Below are 14,434 nucleotides of genomic sequence, written 5' to 3'. Positions count from 1 at the left end.
CTCCATTGCCCCTAATTCATTCCCCAGCCCTGTAGTCCTATAAGATAGTCTGACATTCATTTTATACCCTTCCAAAAGTGATGTCTTGGTTGGGGGGTTATTTGTAGCTGCAGACAGGTGGAAATAAGAGATTCTTTATTCTCCCTGTCTAACCCATTACTATAGAAAGCTGTCCAGAATTAAACTCCAGTTCTCTCCTGTCAGGTCGCATTACAGAACGTTATGTCCAGATAAGAGCAACAAGTGTGACAACATGGACTAGAGGTGGTAGAACATAAATCAAACTCAATTGATTACTCTTAAACCAGGGGAAAAACTAATTCCCCATGGAGGCAGACAACTGTCTCATGTTGCATCAGTGTTTACAGAAAGGCATCATGGACTGTGGTGTGTGTGTGTGTGTGTAGATATGTGTTGCGGTGTTGCCTTAGGGCTTCTCAGTGTGTAGATCGTTCATTTATGGGCGCAGTTTAGAAATTTATTTGGGAATCCTGCATATACGGCCCATGTGATTTAGGTGCTTCCTGGGGGGCAATGTGAGCTTGTTTGGAGGTTCTAGCAGGGGCGCGCAGCTACTCGTATACCCTTGACGGAAGAACGGTCCTCCTCTATCGGAGAAGGTCGTCCTCTTCGACCGAGAGCGCAGCTTTGGGAGGGACGCACATGGAGCGGTGAGGGAGGAAGGGGACACCCGCCTAGCCAGCCAGATCAGCCGAATCAACCCTGGCGATCAATGCGGTGACAGATGTCGCAGCCAGATCGCCCTCACATCCTTCTGGGGGCAGTGTGAATATTGGATACTCTTTAGAAATCTATATCTTGATTGAGCCCTTTAACAGTAAATATTTTAAATTTTTATTTCAAAATAATCTAGTCCTTCTACTTATATTTTGCAGACAGCGTGGAGACATAGTTTACCACAACAAATGGTTTTTTTGTGGGTTTCTTACCTTATCCATTTTCCCTCCACCATAGACAACCAGCTGGTACATTTACTGACACTCTTTTTTTTTTTTTTTAAATCATGTTGTGTGTGTGTGTGTGTGTGTGCGCGCGCACACATGTGGTTCTTGTTTGCATTGCTTTATGTAAATTTCCATATATACATTTAGTTGCATCTTGCTTTTGTCACTTAAAATATTTTACAGAAATATTTCCAGGTAACAGGTATAGTTATAAATTATCTAGAGTATGAAGATATCCTAATTTATCAAATGACTCCGCTTTGGTAGCTTTCAATTTATTTCTAGGTTTTTGTTGTTGTTCTGTTTGGTTTGGCCCCTAAAGACCTTAATGCCATAAACTCCCTTGCTATGTACTAGCATTTTGATTTTATGAGATAAGTTTCCAAGAATGAGACGACTGGATTGAAAGTTACATGTACTTTTAATTTTAGCAGTATTACTAGATTTCTTTTCCCCAAAACTATAAGTATTCTTATTTTCACAGGCAGTATAGGACCACGTATTTCCCTGTATATTCTGTTAGCTATGGGTGTTAGCATTTTTATATTTTACCAATGTCAGTGGTAAAGTGATATCCCGTAATTCTTTTAATTTGCATTTTACTAATTATTATTGAAGCCCAACCCTTTCCTAATCCATGAATTTCCTTTTAAGCATTGTTGCCTGTTGTTTTCTTGTTTTTCATTCCTACACAGTATAAGGCCTCTTTATATATTACAGATACAATCCATCTGCTACAGAGATTTAAATATTTTCCAATGATCGCTCTTCTAATATGTTTTGTTAATCATGTGTTTTGCCACAAAAAATTCCATTTTTTAAATGCAGTCAAATATGCCTTATCTTTATCTTTATAGCCTGTAAGTTTCCTGTTTTGCTTCAAAGGTTTCCTTGATCCTTAACTGTTATATCTTATTTTTAAAGGGAGCTTACTCAGAGGTAAGGTCTCTTTCTCTCTTCTCTGAGAACCTCTACAGTAAATGAACAAGTCAATAGTACTTTGATTTCTCAGTTACTATTTGAATATTTATAGACGTTCTCAATGTGCTAAGAGCTGTGGTGGATAAAAGGGCAAATCAGATGAAAAACAAAGCTTCAGAGAACTTAGAGTAAGGAGGTATAAGGAAAATATAAAATAAGACGGGAAGTGACAAGTACCACAAGAGAGAAATAGATAAATCACTGTTCTCCCAGAAAGAATCTCTCCCTCGCTCCCATCTCAGTGACCTGGTTGGTTGTGGCAGGAACAATCAATTGTAATTTGTTGTGAAATATTCCCTCAGCTGTGGAAAAAGTCACTTTATGATGTAAAGCTGGTATTACAAATCTATTGCATTACATTTTTTATTCCTTTGAATATCATTAAGCCTATATATTTATAAGTTTTCTTGTGCACACACATCCCAGATGGTTATTCTCAAATTATATATTTCCTTATAGTTTTTACCATTTAATACCTAATGAGTCAAAAGATGACTCTTTTTTATTGAACATGTTTATATTAAAAACGAACAGATTACAGTCACAAGTTTACTAAGCAACACAAACATACGGTTATAATATTAAGATCTGTTGTTTTACAGTCACCACATGCCAAATTCTCTATATACATTATTTTACTCATTGCTCAGAGGAGACCTAGGAGAGGTTTTGCTACCCGCATTTAATATTATAAAACTGAAGTCAAGAGTAACTTGTCCAGACTCCTGAGTGGCTCAGTCGGTTAAGCATCTGCCTTTGGCTCAGGTCACGATCCCAGGGTCCTGGGAGGGAGTCTCACATTGAGTTTCTTTCTCAGCGGGGAGTTTCTATGTCTCCCTCTCACTTTGCCCCTCCCGCCGCTCCTGCTCACCCTCTCTCACTTGCTCTCTCTCCTCTCTCACTCTCTTGCTCTCACTCTCAAATAAACTCTTTTTTAAAAATAGTAACTTGTCCACAGGTCACGTAGCACATAAATGGGGCAGCTAGATCTGGGATGCTGACCCAAATCCTTGCCATCGTATCCTGTGTTTTTAAACACATGAGTGTACATTTGGTCATGAGCTGCCCAAACCATATTGTGTGCAGAAGAGCACTCCAGTTTGGGTCATTTCATCCTTCATCCTTTATTCTCCTTTTAGGAAAAGAACTAAATTTTAAAAATATGTATTAAATCACAGTTGTGTATGTCTTATAGTTATGCAACATTGCTTATTGTCCATTCAATTTTCCAAATAACACTAGGAAAAGATATAACTCTTATTTATATTATCTTCCTCTAGAGAAATGAGGCCCATTATTTAGCCTTTTCGGTAGTGTGTTTCCTGTAGCTTAAAATCAGAATAATATCTACTTCATATCTACAATGTAATACAAAATACCAATCACAGATGAGTCCCAGTAAACCTTGAGTCTCGTTGCTCAGTCTTATTTGTCTGATATTATAAGCATTATGCACATCTCTCTAATCTCAGAAATCCCTATGTGTTTTTCTACTATGTATATTTCACAGTGAGTAACAGCGTGATAACTTTTTAGGTAAAATATGAATGTCTAGGGTGAAATTAGGTTGAATCTAGAAAAATTCCTTGAAGTGTTCTCAAGCCTTTACTTGCAAAACTTGGTTCAGTAGATAAGCAGTTAAAGGGATAATATTTGTACTTGCCCTTCCTGGGATATGCTCCGTTGAGGTAGAAAGAGTGAGCAGCTGCTTAGTGCCAGAAATCTCACTCTTAAAGTTCCCATTCTCATTTAGACGAAATCAAGTGTCCTTAGTTCTCTGATGAAAGCAAATACCATCTCTGTGAAGGTAAACTAGTTATTATCTACTGTTGAAATCTCAACATGAATTTGATTATTTTGCTTTGCAATACTTATGAGAGAAGGACCTTAAACAAACATACACAAAAGTGGCTAGGTTTTTAAGGATAACCAAGGCCAAACTTTAATCTTACAACATGATTTTTTTTCTGTGGGATAAAGGTGGAGATGCCATGAACTGGGAGAAAGGGGATAGATAGGAAAAATGGGGCACAGCCACACCTCAAACCTACGCCAGCTGCCCAAGTGCACGTGCAGCTCGACCTTGGTGCTTTCACGGGGTGGAGCTCTCTCATGCTGTCTTCTGGATTATTTTATGTTTATAGATAATCAGGCAATAAATTGCTGACAACCTTCATCAGCTTCAATAATGATAGGCTATTTATTTATTCAGGAAACTCTTATTTAACAGTTTTTATATATCAAAAACTAAGGGAATAGAAATGAGTCATTATTCTCAGGTTGCTTAGAGCTCCTGGAAAAGAAACACTGTATTTCTGCCTTTGGCAGTAGTGGTGGCAATGGAATATTGGAACATTCCAAAAAACAATCCAGGAAGCAAAGCTGAATTATTTTGGAATAGCAGATAAATTCTAATGACTTTTGATATATATTTTTTAGCTAGAATTCATAGGGGAAAACTAAAATAGTAAACAATTAAGTGCATGCCTCATTCTGCATTTTCAAGGGAATGATGACTGCAGGTAGGTAACACCACAGAAAGGCAAACATTTCAGGAAATTTGCTTCTGAATACGTTTATCTACCAGTGAAGGAGCTGCTGCTGTGGTCAGAAGCCATGTTAAAAACTAGTTTCCAAATATGTATAATTGACAAAAAACGCAATTTTAATTTCATTTAAAAGTTGTGCTTATTTTGACACTGCCAGAATCCCTATTGCCATGGAGTCGAACGTTGAAGAAAACAGCTCATAAATGACATTTTGCTGAAATTTTTCTAAAGGGATTTTAATCCCCAGCGAATTTTCCTGCCAGGTGTTATCCACATTTATTTTGAACAGATGTTCTGTGGCCTGCTCTTCTCAAATGTCACAGTTACTCTGGGCATCCTTGCCTAAAAACACTTTTTCTCTGGCCTGGGCCTCCCAGCTGGGAAGTGGTAGAGAAAGGGGTTCAAACCTATGTTTAGAAAGATTCTAGAGTCTTTTCACTTCAGCCTAGTGGATTTTCCAGATGATACCAATCGCCTCTTTCCTTGTTCTTGGTGAAGTTAATTCTAGGTTCTTTCTGTCCTCTCTAATGTAGGGTAATGCATCATTTTCAGGATCATTGTAAGCATCAAGTGATTGAAAAAATATGTGTACACACACACACGCACACAAATACATACATGCACTAATTTAGAGGTAACATATAATAGCACTCAATACATTCAGGATTTTCAAATATCTCCTGGAATACAATTTGGGTTGTCTGGCAGTATTTTTTGACGTGATGGCCCCTTCTATTCTAAGGATATTGGAAGGGCTCTGAGGAGCGAGTTAGCTTGTTTATTACCACTTCTCATTATGGAAAGAGTAATGTCTCCCCAAGACACATAAAGAGTTCTATAGATAAGGAATATCTTAGTATAGCTCAGTAAAATTCTGTTTCTGAGGGCTTGCCCAGTATTATCATTCTTTTTTAGCTGTAATTGGGTTAGGGAAGTTTCCATATCTATAATGTATTAAGGGAAACATTTCTTAAAAAGGAATACCTAACTCATTTGTGTCACCCATATCACATCTTTTCACCCTGGTCAGAATTTGTAAAAACTTTCTGAATTGCCTATACTTCTCCAAAAACTTCCATTACTAGCTTTGTACTTAGTTACTCTCAAATGGCTTATAATACTTGAGAACCAAGTTGTTTTTTGAAAAGTTTTTAAAAATTCCAGTTAATATACAGTGTAATATTAGTTTCAGGTGTACAATCTAGTGATTCAACACTCCTTCCAACACCCAGTGCTCATCATAACCAGTACTCTCCTTAATCCCCACCACCTATTTAATCCATCCTCCCACCCACTTCCCTTCTGGTAACCGTCAGTTTGTCCTCTGTAGTTAAGAGTCTATTTCTTGCTTCCCCTCTCTCCCTCTCTCTCTCCCTTGTCCCTTTACTCATTTGTTTTTGTTCCTAGATTCCACATGTGAGTGAAATCATATGGTGTTTATCTTTCTCTGACTTACTTCACTTGCCATAATACTCTCGCTCCATCCATGTTGTTGCAAATGGCAGGATGTTTAATCCTTTTTTGGCTGGAGTAATATTCCATTGTATATGTACACACCCACACCCACACACACGTAAATATACATATACACCACATCTTCTTTATACATTCATCAGTTGATGGACATTTAGATTGTGTCCATAATTTGGTTATTGTAGATAATGCTGCTATAAACATATAAACATTGGGGTGCATGTATCCCTTTGAATTAGTATTTTTGTAGGAATCAAGTTTTCTTTTTGTTTTTGTGGGTTTTTTGGTTTGTTTTTGTTTTAGAGAAGTGGGGTGAGGGGGCAAAGGGAGAGAGAGGAGCCTCAAGCAGGCTCCACACCCAGCATGAAGCCTGAGGAGGCACCTCATCCTACAACCCTGAGGTCATGATCTGAGATGAAATCAAGAGTCAGACATTCAACTGACTCAGCCACCCAGGCACCCTGAGAATCCAGTTTTAAAAAGAATGATCAATGACCATTGGGTGAGTCATTACACAGGTTTTGATAAATAGGCTCCTGAAGCTTTACCAAAACTGATAATGCAGAATGATATTGGTAAAATATAGGTTAAGAAAGAGAGATTTCATTTGGGGTGAATTATGCATGTAAGAANNNAAAGAGTGTGAATCCGTATTTGTCATTACTACTATATTGCAAACTTCCATGATTCTATTTAGATATAATTAAAATTTGATATTTATGGCAAGTAAAATTATTTTGTAACCTAATCACAAGCGACATTTCTACGATTCAGAGAACACCAAACTCAATTTTACCTATGTAGGGTTAAGTATGGAACAAAAATATCAGTATAATTAAACTTCTATCACATTTGTTATATTAATTCAGTAGTATTTTAATTCAGTTAGTGCGGGATGAAGATTTTTCTATTTCTAGGAAATTTACTGTTTTATACTCCAGCCTAAATTATGACTGAGGCAATAATGCCAGTTGGTTTCAGTCTCATGTGGAGGTAATTTAATTTCTAATAAAATGTTGGCTTGATTTGCAAAAACCAGTTCATCCTCAAAGCAGAAAGATTAAGTCTTGGTGCCAAGGGTTCTTGTTTACCAGTATGGATTGTGAAATCTCAAGTGATGATTAAAATATTCTTTGTATTCAGTATCTTCATGTGTTGAATAAAAGCCATCTACTGGTTAGCTATGGATTAACTCCAGAGGTACTGTTTGTCTCTACAGATGCTGCTGGTTAAGAGTAAGAGTTTTGGAGTCAAATACTAACTCTTCCTTAACCGACTGTCTGACCTTCAGACAGTTCAGAGATCTCCACACCTACTATAGAGAACTGTGAAGAATAAATGAGGTCAGCCTTGTAAGGCACTTAGAATAGTACATAAAAACTCAATAAATGTCAGATACGATACTACGATGGAATTAATTTTAGGGCTCATTCATGTTTCTAGTTCCTACAAGTACAGACTGCTGATAAATGTTACCTGAAAATAAAAGGATGTGCGTGTGGTGGTGATGGGGTGTGGAGCTCAATCCTATGAGCCCAGTTAACACGTAGGGCCCTAGAATATCTTTATTTTTGATAATATTTCCTTAGGTTTTTAAAAAATCTGATGGCCAGGTAGCTTACTACATTAGGAAATCTAATTTATTTCTTAAACTTACTTCAACTGAATTAGCACCAGCAGATAAGATGTTTTTCTTGAAGACTCCTTTATCCAAGTCCATAGCCCTGAATAGTATTGAAATCTCTAGCAGTTGCCCTGATTTTAAGACCCACATAGGTACAAGTATTTGTGTCACTCCATGTGTCTGGTTGCCCTTCTATTACCTTGAACTATAAAATGTTCAGAGCTCAGATCTCCCCTTTTCCTAGTATTTCCCTATCAGTAGCTAAGTAGGTTTTTGGAAAGTTTATTGAATAATAAAGGTTAAGCTGAAACACTACTGGAAGCAGAGGAAATGAAACTGAAGAGAAACAGGGAGAACACTTAATTTATCGTATCACAGTCGATAAATTCTGCAAGAGGTCAGGTGGTTAAATTAACGTTTTCTTCTCTCTCTTGCCTGTGCAATAAAATAGAATTACATACTATATCTTTGTATAGGTTTTAGCACTTAATATATTAAACGGACTCACTAACCTGTCTCTTTGGGCAAACAAAATGCATCTCCTTCAGGTTTGGCTATCTCTACGTCCTGGAGAGCACGGGTGACCTGTTCTTGGAATCAGTTAAATAGCTCCCTGATACGGCTGGTCTTTAGAGGAAACCATCCCTTCAAGTGAGACTGCCCCATCATTTTTTATCTAAAAGTTTCTCTCTAGGAAAAAAAAAGTTTTTATTCTTATATAGAGAGAAAAGCCAACTGGATTTTATCAGCAAACAATAATAAAGATGCTGAAAATAAATAATGACCAGACTTCTATGAATTTTTAAAATTCCTATTTGCATTGAAAGCATCTAGTAGTTTGCCACTAAACTGTCAAACTTAAAAAGGAAACTCTTTACTATTATAAAACCTTTATATTTTACTAATGGGTAAATGAAAGTCAAATAATATTTTGAATTGAAAAGACTTTTTTTTTTTTTTAACCTTTGGAGGCCCAAACCCACACACTCCATTAAAGGGTATTATTTTGGCACTTTTGGAAGATGAAGAAAGGAAAAGATATTTCCTTCCTTTGTGCAGGTAGGCAATGGCTGCCCTCAGGTCTTCTCTCTGCTACCTTTGCAGTTTCAGTGCACCATCTGAACACTGTACTAGTTAGGTTCAATGATTTTTTATCTTCCTTGAATAGACAGATCATTTCCATTCCGGAGTAGTTTGGTTGTACACATGCACCCAGTTCTTCCTTGGAAACAGCGTGTTAACCACTGACATAAAGGTGAGAGAATTACTTTGAACATTGTGAAAATGTTGGAAGTGAGCAAATTTGTTAAAAGTGAGACCTAGAAGGGGGGCCTGGGTGACTCAGTTGGTTGAGTGTCTACCTTAGGCTCAGGTCCTGATCTCATGGACCTGGGATCCCAGCTGCACATTGGAGGGGAGGGCTCCCTGCTCAGAAGGGAGTCTGCTTCTCCCTCTCCCTCTGCCCCTCTCTCCTGTTCCTGTTATCTCTCTCTCTCTCTCTCAAGTAAATAAAATCTTTTAAAAAAAAGTAAGATTGGAAGAAAACATGGGAGTATAAGCTTCTCGACGAGGGTCTTGGCAACATTTTTTTTTTTTAATTTGACATCAATAGCAAAAAAAAAAAAAAAAAGTCAAAACAAATATGACCAAATTAAATTCTAAAGCTTTCGTACAGTGAAGAAATCCATCAGCAACATGAAAAGGCAACCTATGGAATGAGACAAAATATTTGCAAATATCAATAATATGCAAGGACTAACACAACTCAATAGCAAAACAAACAAAATCCCAGAAAATTCAATTAAAAATGGACAACGGACCTGAGTGTGTAGACTTTTTTTTTTCCCCCAAAGAAGGCATACAAATGGCTAATAGATGAAAAGGAGTTGAATATCACTAATCATTAGGGAAATGCACATTAAAACCACAATACCACCTCATACCTATTAGGCTGTTGATTATCAGATAAAGATCAGAGAACAAATGCTGGTGGTGGTGATGGGGAGGAAGGGAACCATTTACACTGTGGGAATGTAAAGTGGTGTAATCACTGTGGAAAAACAGTATGGAAGTTCCTCAAAAAATTAAAAATACAACCAGCATATAATCTAGCAATCCAACACTAGTCCAAACCAAAACTAGTTGTGGGTATATATCTGCAGGAATGAAATCATTATCTTGAATAGATATCTGCAATCCCGTTTCCATTGCAGTATTATTTACAATAGTCAAGGTGTAGAAACAACCTAAGTAGCCACTGATTGATGAAAGGATTAAGACAATAAGACACACACACACACACACACACACACACACAGTGGGATATTATTCAGCCTTAAAAAGAAGAAAATGGTGCCTTTTGGGCCAACATGGATGAACTTAGAGGGCATTATGCTAAGTGAAATAAGTCAGAGAAAGATAAATACTGTCTGATCTCATCTATATGTAAAATCTAAAAGAGCTGAACTCAGGAAAACTAGAATGTTGTTTGCCAGGAGCTGGAAAGTGGGGGAAATGAGATGTTGGTCAAAGGGTAAAAACATCCAGAGGTAAGAGAAGTAAGTTCTGTGGTTCTAATGTGCAACATGGTGACTGTTGCTGATAATACGTATTCCTGAGATTTGAGAAGAGTGTAGAACTTAAGTGTTCTCATTCCCCAAAACGTTAAATGTGTGATGTAATGGATGCATTAATTCGTTCGGTGATGAGCATCTTTTCACAATGTATATGTAAATCAAATCATCATGTTGTACATTCTGAACGTATTATAATCTCATTTGTTAATAATACTTCAATAAGGCTGAAAGAAAACCTTCCTACAGTAATTGGTTTAAATAAAATTTTATGCTGAGAATTTTATGTTCATATTTTTTTTTCTGTTATTTTATATTGTCTTAAGTTTGACCCTTTTAAGCGAGGAGGAAATGACAGCTAACTGCTCTGACAGAGGTTCATTCAGGGCAGGGCTGTTGATACTCAAAAGGCATATTTACACATCAGAGATCACTTCAATCTGGTCTAAGTATAGGGCACTACGGAACTGTTGATGGTGGCAGGATGGAGGTTGAAAAAGAAGTAAGATGAAGGTAAAGGGCCTTCAAAGTGTGGGGAAGCAACATATATATTTTTATTATAAACAATATGGAGCCAAAAACGTTTTCTAAGTAGGACAGTAACGGAGTCAAGTTTAATTTTAGGTCTCCTGCTCAAGTGCTGACAAGGAAAGTGGAGTGGAACAGTGAAAACGCTGTTGTAAATGTCCAGGACACAGATGCTAAGAGGGTTTTTTTTGGTGTTTGTGTGTGTGTGTGTGTGTGTGTGTGTGTTTTAATCTAAGCTAGTATTTTTTTTTCTTGAGGAACCCTTTACTAATGGAAAACTCCATTCTCTTTCTGAGATCTTACAAACCTTGAGAGTAAGTGACGTCATACCTCCCCTACACATCTATGTGACGAATTACCAAAATCGGTCATAATTTTTCATGAAGAAAATGAAGAAAAACAACAAAGAGAAAGTGGAGAGGGAAAAATCGAGACAGAGGTAGAGAGAGAGAATAAAAAGGAATGAGAAAAAGCAAAAGAAAGGGAAAAGAAGGATGGGTGGGCCCAAAGGAAGATGGAAGGGAAAGGAAGTGAAAGAAGAAAGAGAATGTGAGAATCATGAATTCAGCTCTTCAGCATCTCCATAGTGTCAGTGTTTCATCATTAAAATAATTTCTTTGGATGGAAACATTGCCCTTAAAAGAGGATTGTTCCATACTAAGATACCACGCCACAGCCTATAATCATAGGTACAGTGGGCTTACAGCTTTTTTTTTTTTTTTTTTTTTTTTTAACCGCGACAGCAGCAGTAGTAAAACTACCTCCCTCCTTTCTCCCCCCAAGACTAGTTTAAGCGGGTCCTCGCTGGATATAGTAGGTGAAAGTTCAACAGCTCTGTTTGAAGCGAGGATGAAAAGCCTGGAGGCCCTTCCTGTTGATTTCACTCCCATTTTTCACAGCAGCCCTTGAAGGAACTGTGGAACTCTGGCTCTGAGAAGCATTGTTTACAAACCTCTTCCTTTAGGGGGACGATTCGATGGTCTAGTTTTAAGAGCGTGACTTTAGGTGCCAATGGAGCAGAATGTGAGGACTCTGACCCATGAGGGGAGTTCGCTGGCAGAGTGGTTCAGAAGGGCGCCTATAAGAAAACAAGGGCTTTCTTCTTCCTGATGTTTGTTTTATGACTTGGCAGTTTTGCAGAGCTTGACTCTGGGTTTGCGCGCCCGCGAGGGCAGCTATTGAATGTCTCCTGCAGGCAGAGCAGTGGTCTAGCTTTTATTCTTGCCACCTGAAAACAAGACATCTTGCCCTTGCCTCGACTCCTGCCGAAAAATTTCCCCCTTAACATATCTGATGATAAATATCGATATGACTGGTGAAGACCAGAGCAAATGAAATGATTATATTTAAAGCGCTGAAAAAATCTTTTACACCTCTGTTCAGTTGTTAGGCGTATGATAACTGTCTAGATGCATATTTTTTGTAATTTTAGTTAGGTTTTTTTTCTTTTTATCATGCAGTGGATTTTCCCTTAAAGCAAATAAACCCCTTTGATGGCGAGCTAGAGCAACAAACTACTGAGACAGCATGGCAGAGTTTTGATTTTTGTCTTTGTTGTTTTTGATCTTTTATTTAACAAAATCACATGCTGGCATTCAATGTAAAATTAATTTTTAACTCGTTTATTCTTCCAGGAGTTTTCTTCTCTTTTCCTCCCTCTCGTTCTCTAAAAATTTGTCTCCTGAAATGTAAAGTGTCATGGTGTCATGGTTTATTTTAATTTCCATATTCCATGGTGGATTTCTGGGAGACGCAAATGCTCATTGTAGATTGTTGCATAAGATAAGTCTTTGATGTGCTGATAAAAGTGTGTTTTCTCTGGTGCCTTAAACAGCTCTATAGAAGGCTAAACTATCTCTGAAGCCTAAGTCCCTTCCTGATATCAATTTAGGCATCTAGAAAGAAGCCTTTTTATCTGCCTGGACCATTTTAGTTGGAGGTGACAGAAATTTAAATAAAAAGTGGCTAGAGAGCAAGGAAGAGAGACAGGAAATGAATGAATTGACTGACCTGTGAAGCAAAAGCCCCAAGTAGACGTTCCTCCACGAGCGCAGGAGGCCCAAATGGTGGCGTTAGAACACAGTCTGTCTCCATCTTTCCGCTCTGTTTGTCTCTGTTATGTTTATTCTAGTCTGTCTCCCCCTTTGGTAAAAAGATATCCAGGAGCAGGCTCATATTTGTCTACTACCAGTTCAGCATACTCAGTGGAATGACAGTGTGTCCTTCGTAAAAGATCCGCAAATGGTCTTGGGATTTCTCTTCAGTCCATATGGGGTCATATGCCCATTTCTGAATTACTACAGTGAGTAGTCCCCTTTTAGAGCTGGATGTCAGATGAGCCACAGCATGAAACTCATAGAATACTAATCTGGCAATTTTTTTCCAAGAAGTTTAGGGTTCTTTTGCCAGAGGAAGGGAAGTGTTGGATGGCCAAAACTAGCACATGCTTTTTGTGGCTACCTAAAGAGGGCCATGCCTCCCTCCCTCAGTTAGTTTTCCTTCCTCCAGACAACTATGGTTCATGCCATGTCATTCTCTTGTCATTGTCTGAGGAAGTGGAATGGACGGATATGAACTATCTGTGCATGAATGAGTGGCAAATTCTCTCTATTACAATTAGCCAACAGCAGAAACTAGCACAGGGCCACCCTTCGGATAGAAGAAAAGCCCTCATGTTTCCTTAAATTCTGACTTTCATCAAGCCATGTGTGCCACCAAAAGTGACAAGATAGACAGGCTGAGAGTCTTATATGGACACAGACTTGACGATCAAAACTTTAGGGGATCTGATTTCTAGGTCACCCTGAGACACAATTCTCACTCTGATGTCTGAAAGATTGCCACAGCTTTTGAAATATGGCATTTAAAAGTCTACTGGGTGACACTTTAGAAGTCCTTGAATCCATTCTGTGTTGATATGTATATGCTGTGTTGCTAATGATCAGTCACCTGTACACGTTTGTTTCCTACTCTCTCTTCTGTAAATGGAGCAAGTTGTAATGTCTGCTCTCTCCAGTCTGCTCCAAGACTGTGATTCGGATAGTTTTACTCTTTGAGAATGACTTAAGGGGTATAAGAAGAAACGAGCTCAATTTAAATACAAAAACTATTTTAACAGATTTATATCTAAGTGTGAAACTTCAGTGGAAGCACAGAACGTAAGAAATCATGCAGTAAAATGGATCTTTATGGCAGAGAACAAAGGGAGGTCAGTAGAGTAGAAGGATATAAAAATATAGTTTAAATAAGATCTTTAAGATACATTTTTGCTCCCCTTCTTTCTCTTCCTATCAGCATTTTATTAATCGGCTCCTAATGTATTTATTTATAATGTTTGGTGTTCTTGAATTAGCTCGCATTAGTGATATTTGATTTACAAAATAAAAATAGTTATTTTAAAATATTATCTGAAGATTCCTGAAGAGACTGAATGCAAACCAAGATTATGGTTGAAAACATTGCAATCATTAGAAACATAAATAATGACCAGTTAGTATTGAGTAAAAATCTTCAGAATTTTATACTCAGTCTATGAAATAGTGGACAACCATAATTAAATATATAAAATGTTATATATTTTAAGTTACCTCAAATAAGGAAAACAATATTCTTGTATTTTACCTCAAATAAGGAAAATAATATTCTTGTATTTTACCCAAATTTTGACTCACTATTGGAAAACAGTCCCATCATAAGATTATATTACTAAATTACTGGATAGCTTATCTTTTTTCACTTCTT

General features: G+C 37.5%; 1 long non-coding RNA gene across 1 annotated transcript in view; it reads left to right on the top strand.

The window, feature by feature from the left end:
- The window catches only part of LOC121101706, a 325,246-nt gene that overhangs the window by 43,899 nt on the left and 266,913 nt on the right, over positions 1 to 14,434 (top strand). The gene's annotated exons all lie outside the window — the stretch shown is intronic.

The sequence above is a fragment of the Ursus maritimus genome, unplaced genomic scaffold, assembly GCF_017311325.1.
Source record: "Ursus maritimus isolate PB19 unplaced genomic scaffold, ASM1731132v1 scaffold_9, whole genome shotgun sequence".
Classification (NCBI taxonomy): Eukaryota; Metazoa; Chordata; class Mammalia; order Carnivora; family Ursidae; genus Ursus; species Ursus maritimus.
Note: the sequence above shows the minus strand (reverse complement) of the source record. Positions and strands in the feature narration are given on the sequence as shown.